The sequence below is a fragment of the Trichoplusia ni genome, chromosome 1, assembly GCF_003590095.1.
Source record: "Trichoplusia ni isolate ovarian cell line Hi5 chromosome 1, tn1, whole genome shotgun sequence".
Taxonomy (NCBI): domain Eukaryota; kingdom Metazoa; phylum Arthropoda; class Insecta; order Lepidoptera; family Noctuidae; genus Trichoplusia; species Trichoplusia ni.
The window spans coordinates 15443008-15457706 of NC_039478.1; the positions used below are offsets into that span (position 1 = coordinate 15443008).

Sequence of the window (14699 nt, forward strand, 5' to 3'; positions counted from 1 at the left end):
AAAACTTGTTTCTTTATTTCGTTGGCAACATCTAATTCTCGTTAGAAAAAAAGGTACAGAATACAGTTTTAGACGTTCATAGTTAGCATTTTTATTAGACCGCAGGTTGCATTGTTCATATTAGAGGTATAAAAACCGCAAAAAAGCAATTCAATTAAATTGGATCCCAGTGATCAGTAGTTTGTTTCCTCGAACCATACGCCTTTGATACTCGGAACAAGTCAGAAAATGAAAACACCATCAAAAAAGAGAAATCTTTTTCGTTTTTTATTTCAGATGTACAAAATTGGAATGAGGGTAATTAGTCGCTATTTGACCAGTCTATACGAGCACTATACGTAATGCAAATATTTTATATTACAACAATTTGCTATCATTTTTTAATAGGCGTGAAGAACTCGTACCATGAGAAGTACGCAATGTATATAAAAGTAAAGATAAGGTATAGAAAAAATATTATGAGATATAATTATTTTTTTATGTGAAGTTTTTTGTAGGCTTCTAATAACGAAATCAACGGTATTTTTTTACATTTGCCTAATATTTTTTCTTTAATAAATGTTTTGCTTTGCTTGCTACAAATCCCCCTTGACATGCACGCAAAGTAACCTCTTATTTAATTTGGTTCAGTACTATTCATCCGTGAACAAAGAAAACAACAAAAGAGGTTTTGACTTTCACAACAAACTCATACGGATCCCTAAATATGTTTCAGTGTGACAGCCAGCTGACGGGGCTCCCGATTCCGCAGCCGTGTTGCGTGCGGCTGCGTCAGTATCGTCAGTCACAGTACAACGCTGCGCGCCAACTAGCGCCCGGTGCGCGCGATACTGGCCAAACAAAGCCGAACGCGAAAGTCAATGAAAATTCAAAAAATAAAAATCGATCTAATACGAATGTCATTGTTCTGAGCGTTAAAAAAAATATATTTCATTCATCGTTCCAAATACGAAAAAAATCGTAGTGGTATTTTGTGTAACATTATTGTTCGCAGTTTGTGTTTGAATATTTTGTTTTTGTTAATGCAACACTGGTTGGTGATTGTTTTTAATTAGAAAAAAGATAAAGAAAGGTAAGAGTAAATTCAATATTCTTCTCTAGATTTTTTTATTTTTAATTACATATTAGAGCGTCAACATTAATACATTTTCATAAGTTACGAACGTATTTGCGATGTCATGTCATTATAATGTACTTAATGCTTAAATTTAAATATTATCAAGTGCCTACACGCTTAAATAATAAATATATTAATTAAAATACAAAATATACCTAAAATTAGTATGCAGTGCATAATTAATGAAAATGTAGGTAAATGAAGCTTAATGAAAGAAATACGCAGCCGCAAAGGATTTTTTTTTATGCTTGTGCGAAAAAGAATATACAATGCATAGGGCATTGTTTTTTATTTATAATTAAGAAAATATTTCAAGCATTCATTAATTCGATTATCATAGCTGATTCATCGTAGCTTGTTGCTTTTATCTAAAGAAAGTAATGTGATAATAAGATATGTAAAACTAAATTACGAAAATAAGCAAATATGTTGACGACTGAGGTTTGCTCTAAAAGAAACGAATCTGCTGTTAGAATTGTAGAGTTAAAAAGCTCTATAATTTTTTATTTTAATCGTGTCTATAAATTAATCGACTTCCACGTCTTTGGTGACATTTTTTTTGTCTTTTTATGCTACATATGTATTTTTTTATTATGTTTACAAAGCAGCTTTACTTTAAAAAGTTTTCTTTTTGTCGTATGATAGTTGTTAGCGAGCGACGTCCATATTATGTTATTTTAAAGTAAATAAAAATATTGATAAACGCATAAGTTGCATTGTCTTTTTCAGTACTATAAAAACAAATTAATATCTATATATTGAGCTACTAAAATGCGTTAAGCGTTTAAATTATAGATCAACTTTTAAGTAAAAAATGTGTATTGTAACACTTTTTGAAATGACGATTGATGTCCGAAAGATTTAAGAAAAAAGTTTTACCTGAGCAGATACTAATAGGGCCATAGGTGCAGTGAAACAATCAGAGGGGAATTCGTTATGTATTAGGTTACCAAGGGGTCTATTATTGAAATGTCTTGTATGTAGTATAATGGTGTCATTCTTTTTGAAGCAAAACCTTTTTTTTTCGGCCTAAAACCAACCTATGTCGGAAAAAAGTAATTAGTATTCTCAAAAAAATGTCACTAACCAATCATTTCTATGAGTTCTTTGATATTGTTCAATTGTAATTGTTTTCTGAATAAAGTGGCTCATCTAATGCACATACAAAAACGTGTTCTACAAAAAATATTAGTACCTACATCGACGAGATTTTTACAATATTAAATCTGTATACTTATTTAACATTAGTCATCAGAAGATGAACGAATTTGTGTAAACTGAAGCACGATAATTACACATTTGATGGTGGTATCGCGTGGATATAATAACTTTTGGTGTTTGCACCTATTATTATGGCTTATTAGCCATCGTTTTTTAGCAGCAAATTCGTCTGTTTCCAATTTAGAATTCATGTTGGGTTTTCCTGTTAGCCTATTGTCGAGATCTGTGGTTTGATAAAGGGCACTATACTAGACATGTTAAACTACTCTGACGATGTATTCTACGGCTATTTTACAAGTAATAAATTTATTATTTACTTAATGATAAATGTATAAATAAAGTTCTGAATAAATGAAAATAAAATGTGGAACAAAAGTAGGAGAGGATGTCAAACAATATTAATTATTTAATTAGTCATTTTAAACTATATGGATGGATATATATCATATTAAGACTCTTTCACAACAAACCTAATATTTAAGTAAAAAGGGACTTAAAATGTGAACTAATAGAGTTTTGAATGTATGTTGGTGGTCTTTTATTTTGACATTTGCGGATTATCGAAATAATCGTCAGTCAAGGTGTAATCTTTTAGAAATGCCAGATGTTTTTTTGTTAGTGACTTAATCTGTGTAGTAGACTCATTCTTTTAATCAGATTTGTAAATCTGCTTCGGGTAAGTAGTTCTAAGAGTCATAATAACATGGTAACCTTGTACATACGCATCTAATATGGAAGAAAACTGTCTGTTTTTTAGATTTTTCAAACATACGATAGCCTGTTAATAGACTCTGATTTGCCTACCAATTCCTCGTCATGCTCTATAAAACCCTTCTTTTCTAGGATCACCAGGATTCAAGATAAACATTCGAATAATGTATATTTTTGTTTTAAATAATGGAGATACATAATAATATTAATAACGTAAGGCCGTTTCGTCGTAGTTGACGAAACTGCAGATAAAAATTGCAAAATCCTCAAGGTTTGGAAAACATATCCTAACTGCTTGCTGATATAATATTATGTTAATTTATAACACATTCTCACGTTTTTGAATGATTCGAAACCTGGCAGTTTTTAGAAGAGTAAAATTTTGACAAATCGATTTTTAAATTGGTCTATCGAATTCGAAATGAAAAAAATGAACAACGCTTTTTTACTACGCTTTTATTAACTTCACTTGCATGTTTTTTTCAATTTGTTGTTTTTTTTTATCATCAATAACTAGCTATAGCCAGTAAACGACTCCTATTTGTAAATTTTTGGATAAAACATGAATAAAAACTTCCCGCCGTTTGGTTCTCACGGTCCTCAAACGCATTATCAACATCTTTCACAGCATGTACTTGTTCCTACAGCCGTTATTTACAAACATTCTCTAATCAAACAAGGAGTTCAATTACGACTCGTACAATTGTTAATACTTGTTCATAAACTAAATTGTCTTTATGACGACAAATACATAGCGATGCAACACAGATGTTGCATCAATTATCGTCAATAGACGAACATTGCTACTACCTATCGAGTGCGTGCCTCTGTATTGTTAGTTAAATAACATGTAGGTACTATATGATACAAAACTAGAGTCCTATATTTGAATAGAATACAGTTTAAACTGACTCACGTACATTCCTGCCTGTAACTGTAATGTGTCTGACTTTGGAATGTGTTCTGTGTTTAAAATGTTGCTTAATGAATGAGTATCCTATTGTCGAAACTAAAATACAATGCGTTTTGCCGTTCAGACTTGAGTAAATTAGAGTTTTAGCAGCCTATTCTACAGAGTATTCCAAATATTGTATTAAAAAGTTATTTTTGGATACATTTTTATTAATTCAAAAGACAGAAAGATAACTTTTTCTTGAATATTAAAACAACAACAACATAACAGTCCCAAAATTCTAGACTGATTATATTAAATTTAGCATTACATCTTCACATCTTAGCTATTTTAAGATTTGATTATTTATTATTGCAAAAACCTACTTTCACAAAACTTCGCGATAACACTCGAAATAGTTTTTATTCAAGCTAGCGACCATTTGAGAGAGAAAGGTGCAGTTAGCCGGTAATAAACCTTGACATTGTAAAAGTGTTTCCACTCAAGTAAGACGAAAGACGAAGAAAAGACGCGAGGCAAGGAACCGTTGTAGAGACGCCTTTTAAGATTTTTTCCATATAAAGTGTATGCCTGCAAGACAGACGAAGAAGACACAAGCACATCTTTGTTTTTCAAGTTTTATGTCTATCATATTGACGCGACCACTTGCTAAAACTAGCCTTGAATATGTCAAGATGGATAATATTATGTTGAAAATTGCAATAATTTAAAATTTTGTGTGCATGGTATTATCAAAATGATTGAACGTTTACCTACATGTTAAAATTTTGCGTATTTAAAGAATAATAATAACAGAACTCTTCATACTCCTTATATTTAATAGAAAAAGGGGTAATTCAATAAGGAGGTAGCATTAATATAAAGTTTTCTCTTATTAAACTAAAACACACTATTACGACATGGACAAAAGATTTCTGATCATAAGTTGTAATAAAAACCTTGCTTCAGTCGGAGCAACACACAGTGGAATCGAATAAAATAAACAAGGTGTTAAAATCGATAGTTCACGAGTCTTGTTGTAACGATGTAATGTCACAATCAATACTCGAATGGTGTTTGTCGCAAGTTTCAGCGAAAGTTGTAGTGGCTAAGTCATAAAATTCTTTTAAAGCGTCGTATTATTAAGACACAATTTTGTTAGGTGCAGTCAAACAGGGTAAATGGGACTCGCGGGGTATATTCTAAATTACGTTGATTGTTTTTTTTTTTCATAGCAACAGATTGTTGATTTGGTTTTAAACAGTTAACAGTCATCAAATTCTATTATTTATTTTGAAAATCGTGTAAACCTTTTACATACGTATCTAGTTACAACGTTTGTCGTTTTGAGTTAAGTTTGGAACTGACAGGGTAAATGTATTGGGTCAACTGTCAAACTGTTTCATCAAAACAGTCTGTGTGTCATAATTGTTTGTCTATAAATATTTGTCTGGTAATAAGTAAGTTTACCGACATGTCTACCAAAATTACACCTATTTGGGGAAACAGAAAACGTGCTTCTATTTTTGCATTTTTAATGTTATTGTATGTTTTTTGATTTATAATTTAATTTCATAGTCAAGATCTTAACAAAACATGTGATTTATAATTATTATGAACCATCATCATTTATTCTTGCTTTGGTCTGTTTTTTAAATGTGCGTTAGAGACATGTAGGTATATTATTAAATGATTTATTACGGCTGGTCCTCACTGTTTTTCTTTATATAATTAGAATTATATTAGATATATTAGAAAAGCTGAGGAGTAAGTTTTATTCCGGGAAAGTAAGTTTAATTAAATCAGTAGTTTAGTTTTGGTCGATGTTTTGAATAAAATGCTGGGTTTGCTTATTCATTTCTTAATTCGTACTAAACCAATAACTACGATAAGTTTATTACGAAAGCGATCTCTGCACGACGGTTTCATATATTATGATTAATCACTGAACTTTGTCAATAAACATAATAATTATGTGTTATTTAAATAAATGCGGCAAAAATCGGCCAAGGCTTGCCGATTGTGTTATCATAATAAAAGGAAACATCGCAATCATTAGGTATTTACGCACGGAATTATTTAAGTATTTAATTAATTATAATCTGTGTTGCAACGTGTGAGCTCTTTGACACGTGATTGACTTAGATAATGTTATTATTCGTACAATTTACTAATTTAACTATACATTATGTGTCCATGTCTTTTATTACACAAGCGTATATGTAAACAAAATAAGTCTTGTTTATTTTTTATTTTTTTTTATTCGAACGACATTCATTTACACACAATACTTACGTGCAACTGGAATTTCTATAGAAATCTTAATAATATAATGCATTGGTAGAATATTTATTTTATTTTTTATTAATTTAAAAAAATAAGCGTAACTCACTCAAAAATAGAACACATTAAGGAAACGAATAAAAAAATCGTGGGACAACACAACAAACAAAAAAAAACAAGTTTATTTATATTTCTATAAACAGAAACGAATAAAAAAATGTCGTCTTTTTAAATGTAGAGCATGTCACAAAATGCAAACGCAAGCAAATGGCGGCATTATCACAGCTACTGCCGATCGTGATCAGCTGAGCGCCGCGCCGCGTCACAAAGTTCATCGACCCGTCTTGTGTCGGTCAAGGCGCTTGTTATAATCGTACGTTCTTCTAGTTTCCTTTCCGCAATGAAAATATATGACCTTGATGACATTGCTATTAATATTTCTTAGCTATTTTATTAGTGTACAATTGTTTGTTTACATCATAAAATATATTTATCGCAGTTCTAATATGTTATGGTCCTTATAATTGAAAAATTATAAACATTTAGATGAATATTATAAAAATCTAAAATAAAACTGCGGGGCTTGCTTGTTCCTTCACAATATACCTAGTAATGCAATAAAAATCAAGGAAGTCCTTTCACTGATATATAGATTTGTACAAAAAAACAAAACGTTATCAAATCTCATTATATACTGTCCAATAATAATCTTAATCGTGAAAGTAATATCTCATATAAGTCTATGATAAAAAAATGAAATGCAACTTTATTATTTGATAACCATGTAATTATAAACTCTTATCAAAATACAAGGAAAGAAATGATTCAACAGTAATATGTTATTATTGTTGTGAAGCAATAAATTGCGATTTGTGCGTTCGAAGCAATATTTTCACACGTTTGTTATCGACGCATTTTATTATTTTCCAAGTGAGATAAGAAAACTCTGTATACGCAACGATACTGATTTTTAATAAAGAAAGTGAATTCTTTGGAAAACGAGACTGGTTTAAGTTGTGACTCAGTGACAGCGTGTGAACCATTGTTAGTTAATCGTAAGATAATTTGCAGTCAATCATTAATAGGTACCTACACTTACAAAATTTGTCATGCACGTATTTTAAACTAAGCCATCCTGATCAAAGTTTAATTAAAATAACGTCGTTTTTGTGTGAAAAGATTTTTCAAACAAAATATCTCGTTTATGCTTTTTATATGTATTTGTAAGTTACCACTTATTTCCGCAATTCAGATTAACGAACATATTAATTAAACAGCTTTTAATTTTATTACGACATTTCAAATTATACTTATTATCAAGTCAGTAGGCAAACTTGCCACATTACTAGATTAAAAAAACAAATTGGTTTTAACTGGAGTCAATACATTTTAAAGAATCCGAAGGCACAGTCAGCAGGAAAAGTCCAGGATCAATATTGAAATTATATGGTTGAAGCATTCAATCAAACACAATAACTAAATACTGGGATTTGAAAAACAAATGAGCATAAACAGCAGACTCTTCTCAAAGCTTGCTACATAGTGAGGTTGTGAGTGTTGTTTGTGAGATGACGTCAGAGAGAAAGTTATGGAAGAAGAAGACATGTTACCCCCAAAAAATGGGAGAAGGAATGATGATGATGGTATGATTCGTTACTATCAGTATGTTCGTCGCTGACCGTACGAGTGCCTTATAAGTCCACTTCCGATTTGGCATGTTAACCAACCTACTGCTACATTGCAACACTTGCAATTTTATTAAGCTTCTAGAATAACTTACTATATAAACGGAAGGTGTGCCTGTTGGAGCTTGTGCAATAGAACTAGCGAAAGATTTCTCGAGTCGTACAAGATTTCTTCATAGATCTGTGAGGTTATAGGCCCTTCGTACATGTGGCAACGAGAGTCTGCGATGCTCGCGCTACTTAGCGATCAACGCAATCCTATGTAGAAATGAACCACGATGAGTATAGAATTGACAATTTTATTCGCTCATGCACTAATATTTAATACCGTAGGCTAATCATCAAGCTCCGATCTCCATTAATACATAAGACAAGCATGTTATGATCTCCAAATGTCTACGTCTGAGTATTTGTGCTTAAGATCTGTGTGTTTCTGAAACTCCCCGCGAGGCAAGAAATGAATTATAACGGAAGTCGTTTAGTAGTCTTTATTATCTTTATATAGTACTAGCTGTTACCCGCGACTTCGTCCGCGTGGTTATAAGTTATAAGTTATGATTTATATCTGCCCCGCTTTTTCCACATTTTCCGTTGTATGTTCGCTCCTGTTAGTTGCAGGGTGATGGTTTATAGCCTAAAACCTTCCTCGCTGAATGGTCTATTCAACACAGAAATATTTTTTCAATTTGAACCATTAGTTCCTGAGATTTTCGTATTCAAACAAACTCTTCAGCTTTATATATTAGTATATAGTTTTATAAATTATTCTATAGTAATTTTTCTATAGTACTATTATAAATGTGCGTTCTTGGTTGACTACTGCTTGTTAACATTAGTTCTAGTAGTAACGTTACATTTCCCTTCCGTAGTACAAGTTATTTTCTATTTATGCTAATAGTGTACTGTACCATAATGTAAACGCTCCGTGTTTACATTTTCTCTTCCTCCTAGTGACCTTAATATTTGTGTATTAAGGTGATTGTTTTGGATGAGAAAATCGGTCATAGACTTCAAAACATCGTTACATCGATACTGGGAGGTAGTCATTGAAGTATTATTTTACCAGTTGTGGAAGGGAGACGTTGCTCTACGCCGTTTAATACGCTGTCTTGCTTTCACAGCTGAGTGGTTCTTCTACAATAGTTAAAACGACTTTTCAATGACGAACTGGTTAGATGTGAGTCGGAATCGTGATACAGAAGGTTCCATTAAATAGATTAAAAATACACGAATCGGTTGGGTGACAAATTTATAGTTGCCTACAAACAAATTTATCGGTCACCCGCTAACAAAATGACCATTACAAATGTTGCTAAACTTCGACCTTTATCTTTAGAATTTTTGTTAAATCTGCATTTGTAATTCATCATCAGTGAAATCAGTGTTAATTGTCTGTGTATTACGGTTCATGAGATTACAGCCTAGTAACGGACTGACAGTTGGTCAGCAGCCTCAGTAATAATGTTTCGTTGTGCCATCTAGGACCGAAAACTTAAAGATGCTCAAATGTATGGTAATGACATTCCATTTGCATAAGTCGCGTGACTTTGACGAGCTCTTCTTATACATTAAAATTTCTTCTAGTAACAGTGATTTTATGCTTCTCTATTGCAGTTTGAATTCTGAAAACACGCTCAACAAACCATGTCTATCTATAGATATCCATCGCGGTGAGAAAGTGACTTTCTTAGATACTCCGACTAAGATATTTTCTAATGCCATACATATTATGCTAGCTGTCCCCGCAAACGTTATTTTGCCACACAAATGAGTGCTTGGGATTAAAAAATAGGGGTACGAAAAACAGATTTTGTCCGAATCTCAGATCTACCCAATATGCACACAAAATTTCATGAAACTCGGTCGAGTCGTTTCGGAGGAGTTCAATTACGTACACCGCGCCAAGAGAATTTTATACATACATACATATCTTAGATCTATACCTAGTTTAAAGCCAATTGCGGACACAAAGAAATTTCGTCACTGTTTGGCATTTAAATATTAATCTTTCAAGATTGCTTTAAACGATTCTAAAAATAATTCCCATACTTGGAACAGATCATATTTTTATAACAGATTAAAAACGTGTCTTAATTAGCTATAAGTTAGGTTTATACCTAGCCGCTAATAACTAGTTATAATAAAATTTGATTCTAGTTCTTATTGTGATTCTATGATCTTGATACGTTCTTTGATCGAAAATTGAATGTCATACATGTCATGTTATTCGGAGTCAATATTGTACTCAATAATTCATGTTTTAAACTTTATTTTTAGTAAAGTAAAAACGGAACATTTTGGACTATTTAGTTGTATCATATAAACCGCGATATGAAGACTTTAAATTTCACACATTATCTAGGTACTCGAGTTTAAGAAACAGTGAGTTTGGGCATTAATTTTATGAGCGACTTATTTAGGAAATTCGCTTTAACTTAATTATTTGTTCTTAACTCTTAGTGTCGCTTCTTCGTTTTTTTTTTATACAGTTCACTTTTATACAATTTACCTAAGTTTTGGGAAACCTTCTCTTTTTAAACAAATTCAGTCAGTTTCTACTACCGCTTCTGCGTAAACAAGAGAATTCCCTGTAAAATATGTTAAGTCGGTATTTAAAATATCAGCGTTCTTAATCAGACCAGGAATTTGGTCTACAAGCGGTAGTGTTCGTAGAAATAGCAGAGAACGATGTAACGAGAGAAAGCGCATCGTTGTAAAGTATTTTAATTATAAATTCTAGATTAAATCGTCTATCAAAAAATAATAATTATAAACACATCCTTTCTGATCTGCTTTAGGTAGCCTCAAGACTAATTGAATGATTCAGCGGATTAAAAAATTAAATAAATTAAATTCGTAAACATACGTAGGTAAGCGATAACGAATTCTAAATATATGCACAATTATATCTTCTTATATTAACTGCGAATACTCTTGTTACTAACAGCAATATTCGAAGTCAAAAGGAGAATGAAGTTTTTAATTGTTTAAGTAAACTGATACCTGCTACAGTTTAACTATACAGGCAAACGGAACAAAATAATACTATCTTAAGACGTGGCCCTCTGTTGTTGAGACTAAACGCGTTTCGTTTTTGCCTGTGTAGTTGATGTAATAAATAAAAATATAGTTCCCTGTATAGTTCAAATGTGCGGGCAAAGGCCTGTATATTTGAACTAGGAAATGTTTGAGACATACCGTAAGTATCTTAACGTGTATTGCCAGCTTAAGTCTAAGTCTACTGTTTTGTGGTACCTAAGAGCTACGCCGTAAAGCCACAAAACTAATTATCAAAAGCACGACTTACAAAGGGCTGTTGTGTGTTGAGCAATTTTTTACTCGAGCACTTACTGTCACGAACAAAGCCTATTTCTATACCAACTGTTTATACATATATTATATATACATGTTGATGGTAGGTACCTATTACTAACTTGGTCCTTTGTTTCCGTTGAAATCTAAACCACAATGATGTCATACAAATAATTCAATAGCCCTTTTTATATTCTGAACAGTCATTTATGTTGTACATGCCTGTGTGGTTTATTTTATACACGCTCGTTACATAAATGGTAAAATACAATAAAAATAATATACACATCCTGTGTCTTAAATGGTTGTGGTGAAAGAAATATGGTGTGATGAAATGTATTTCAATATGCTGTATTCTTTAGCAGATGTATCGAAGAATTTAATATTGATACTATACTACCGTTGTAATTAATCACCATTCATACTATTCATCAAATCATCACAGCTATTTGCATTCTACAGCTCACCGGTCATACCTTTTATTTATTTTTAAATGAACCTCAACATATTGTCTATTAAAAGCATTCGTAAGAATAACAATAAATTAATTGTTTTTTATGGAAAACTAATTCTTTTGGAATTTTTCGATGTCCACCAAACTATAGTTTGCTTAATAGTAACTTCGTAACCAAATTATGGATTTGTAAGTTTGTAAAACCCCCCGCCCCCGCGACACAAGGATTAAATTCCTTACTGCGGGAGTCGTATTTTTTTAAATCCCACTTAAATTCAAATAATAAAATAAGCAGATTTTAATCATTCATTTTAATATTACATTATTACCGACACTGATTACGCACTACTTAGTAACATTTCAACCAATGAGGTTTCATTGCAGCGCAAAAAGTGACTTCAAAAAAAAACAAAGAACATCTGAACTGGCCTAAAATTAGCAAATGGCTTACGCAAACGGTACCAGAGAGTTTTTGTCTATATTTCAGTAATAGTTAATGGTAGACGGTTAGTTTTACATCTAAAATAACTGTATCTTTTGTTGTTGCTACATTGTTTCTGCTCTACTTATTCGCAATTACATGATTTTATACTCATAAACTTGACTGTAAAATAGTACTAGAAATGCTTAAGTAAAATATGCGTAATTGTAGAGAGATTTCATATGATAGCATTCCCTGAAAAGAAGCATAGCGAGATAAAAGTTATTACTAATATTATTATTTTTTATAACCCACTAGTTGTTGCTCAGGGCTTTGCTTGCTTATATGTTGGGATAATAATGCAAAAAAGAGTCAGTCTTTAACACGGTCAGATTGCTTGTGTGAGCTAGCTCTATACCAAATTTAACCGAAAAAGGTTGAGCTGTTTTAGCGTAAAGATGTTGAAAAGAAACACACATATAAACATACTCACATCTTTTGCATTTATAATATTATTGAGATATGATGTATCATTTTGTGCTTTTTTTAGAAGATACGAAATTCTAATTTTTAAGATAAATATTAAATTGAAATTAAAATTTTGTTATCTTCAGTGACTAGCGGTAGAGTAGACTGAAATTCACAGACACAATGAAAACTATATTAATTACCGATCTAATGACTTAAGATTAATGACGTGACTCAATGCGTGAAAAAGGTCACCCATCTAATCGGCCTTGCAAATCATGGCGTTTAAGTAGCAGGTATTTAGTCTAGACACGAAAGAGGTTGGATACTTAAAGAACTACTCGGGTACTTCAGTAATACTTAGGTAGTAAACTTGAATAGTACTAGTGTAGTAGTAGAGGTTTCCCATAATGAGGCTCTGTATCTCTGTGTCTCATGAGCAGTGGTAGCTAGTATACAGTTGAAAATTTTATTTCCACCTTAACAAAAAAATATGATAAAAAAATCAAGTTGTGTAACGGTAACGGTAAAAGGTACGGTAATATATTTGAGAGGAACCAGTTTTTGCTGCAATTTTCTTTTCCTATATATAAAGAAAAGTGTACGGATCCTTCAGTTTTTCTAGCATATGCGGGCGCTTAGCAGTCAAAACTTACAAGAAATAATTAAATAAAACACACACCTTCGCCCCTATGAAACAGCATTCGAATTATTTTTAGTTATTGCTTAATATATATTTTTTTAAAATTGTAATTACAATTATGTTAACGTCATTATCATCAAAAACTAAAAAAAACTGATAATTTTTCGTAAGTTTTTAACATATTAGGAATTGCAAATAAAATACTTAGACTTACATATTTCGTTAATCTCTTTTATCTATTAAACTTATAATCAAATTACCTAGAAGATTATAAGTCATTTTGAATTTTAATCAATCTAGCATATCCACTCGCACTAACATCAAATTAGTGTGAATTAATTATAAGCATCCGTAAGCTTTTATCTCTAAATGAAAATTTAATAGTGCTATAAAATATACACTGTGATTAATGGCCATAATCGCAAGGAAGAAGTCTTATACTAGAAAATAAAAATTGATTAAATTAAGTTTTTTTTCAGTTGATACAAAAACATCATCGATTTAAAATATTTCGAATCGAATTAGTATTTAATAAAAAACAACAAATCCCTCCAAGGTATTTCGCGTGTATACTTGTGATGGGAAAATAATTTGTAAATTTAATTAAGCATAGCATATATGTAAAATTTTATAAATTATGACTGAATTAACAAAAGAAAAACGTTGATTATAGCTGTTGATGAGTATGTTGGATACGATCCCGAAAATCAAAACGTACTCATTGCTAATTATTAAACTGAAGCATTTTATAAAACCATACTAAAATATTAGGTATAGTTTGTGATTTGTTGACGTTGTAAAGGTAAAAACGAGGGGGTAATCTCAAGAACTACTGCTCCTATTTTGGAAATGCCGAAGGTGAAATATACATTTTAATATAACACCCAGCGAAGTGCGGTCGGGTCAGTTAGTAATACTAGCCTTTATAATATAACAGTTGAGCACAAGCTTCTTTCCATACAGGGACGATTTGATTAATCACCATGCCAGCTCACTGCGGGTTGCTAACTAATAAACAAATATAATAAATCTATAGTTACGTTCCACAATGTAATTACCAAAGTTAATGGCTATAGACTGTACCATTCTATGCATATTGGTTGTCGTAATACCTTAAGTATTGCGCCCGAATCTATTGTGGGAACTTAAGCAATGTTTGTATGGAGTTACTCAAAAACTTGGGTCATTGCAGCCTCTCGTTGCAAGCGGCCTTCGATACGTCTTCGGATCTACCTTCACAAGACTTATACCTGTAACTTATTTGTATTTTGCATGGCCTTGAATTGTAGGGAAGAGTAAAAAAGATGATATGCTTTGTAGCAAATAAATTCCACTGTTTTTAATAGTAAGCGCAGAGAGCGGTTAAATAAATCGGTTTAATTCAATTTGGAACACGTGATTAATCCTTTGATTATCTAGCAGTGTTTTTTTACAGTAGTATTATAAGTAGGTACATTGTGATAAATTACTCAATATTAAAAAAGAAGTTGTT

General features: G+C 31.6%; 1 protein-coding gene across 1 annotated transcript in view; it reads left to right on the forward strand.

The window, feature by feature from the left end:
- The first annotated feature begins 770 nt into the window (after nucleotides 1-770).
- Nucleotides 771-14699, forward strand: part of LOC113497127 (ATP-binding cassette sub-family G member 1-like) — a 76223-nt gene continuing 62294 nt past the window's right edge. The window contains exon 1 of the mRNA XM_026876520.1: nucleotides 771-1072. The gene's annotated coding sequence lies outside the window, so the exon portion shown is untranslated. The remainder of the gene's footprint in view (nucleotides 1073-14699) is intronic.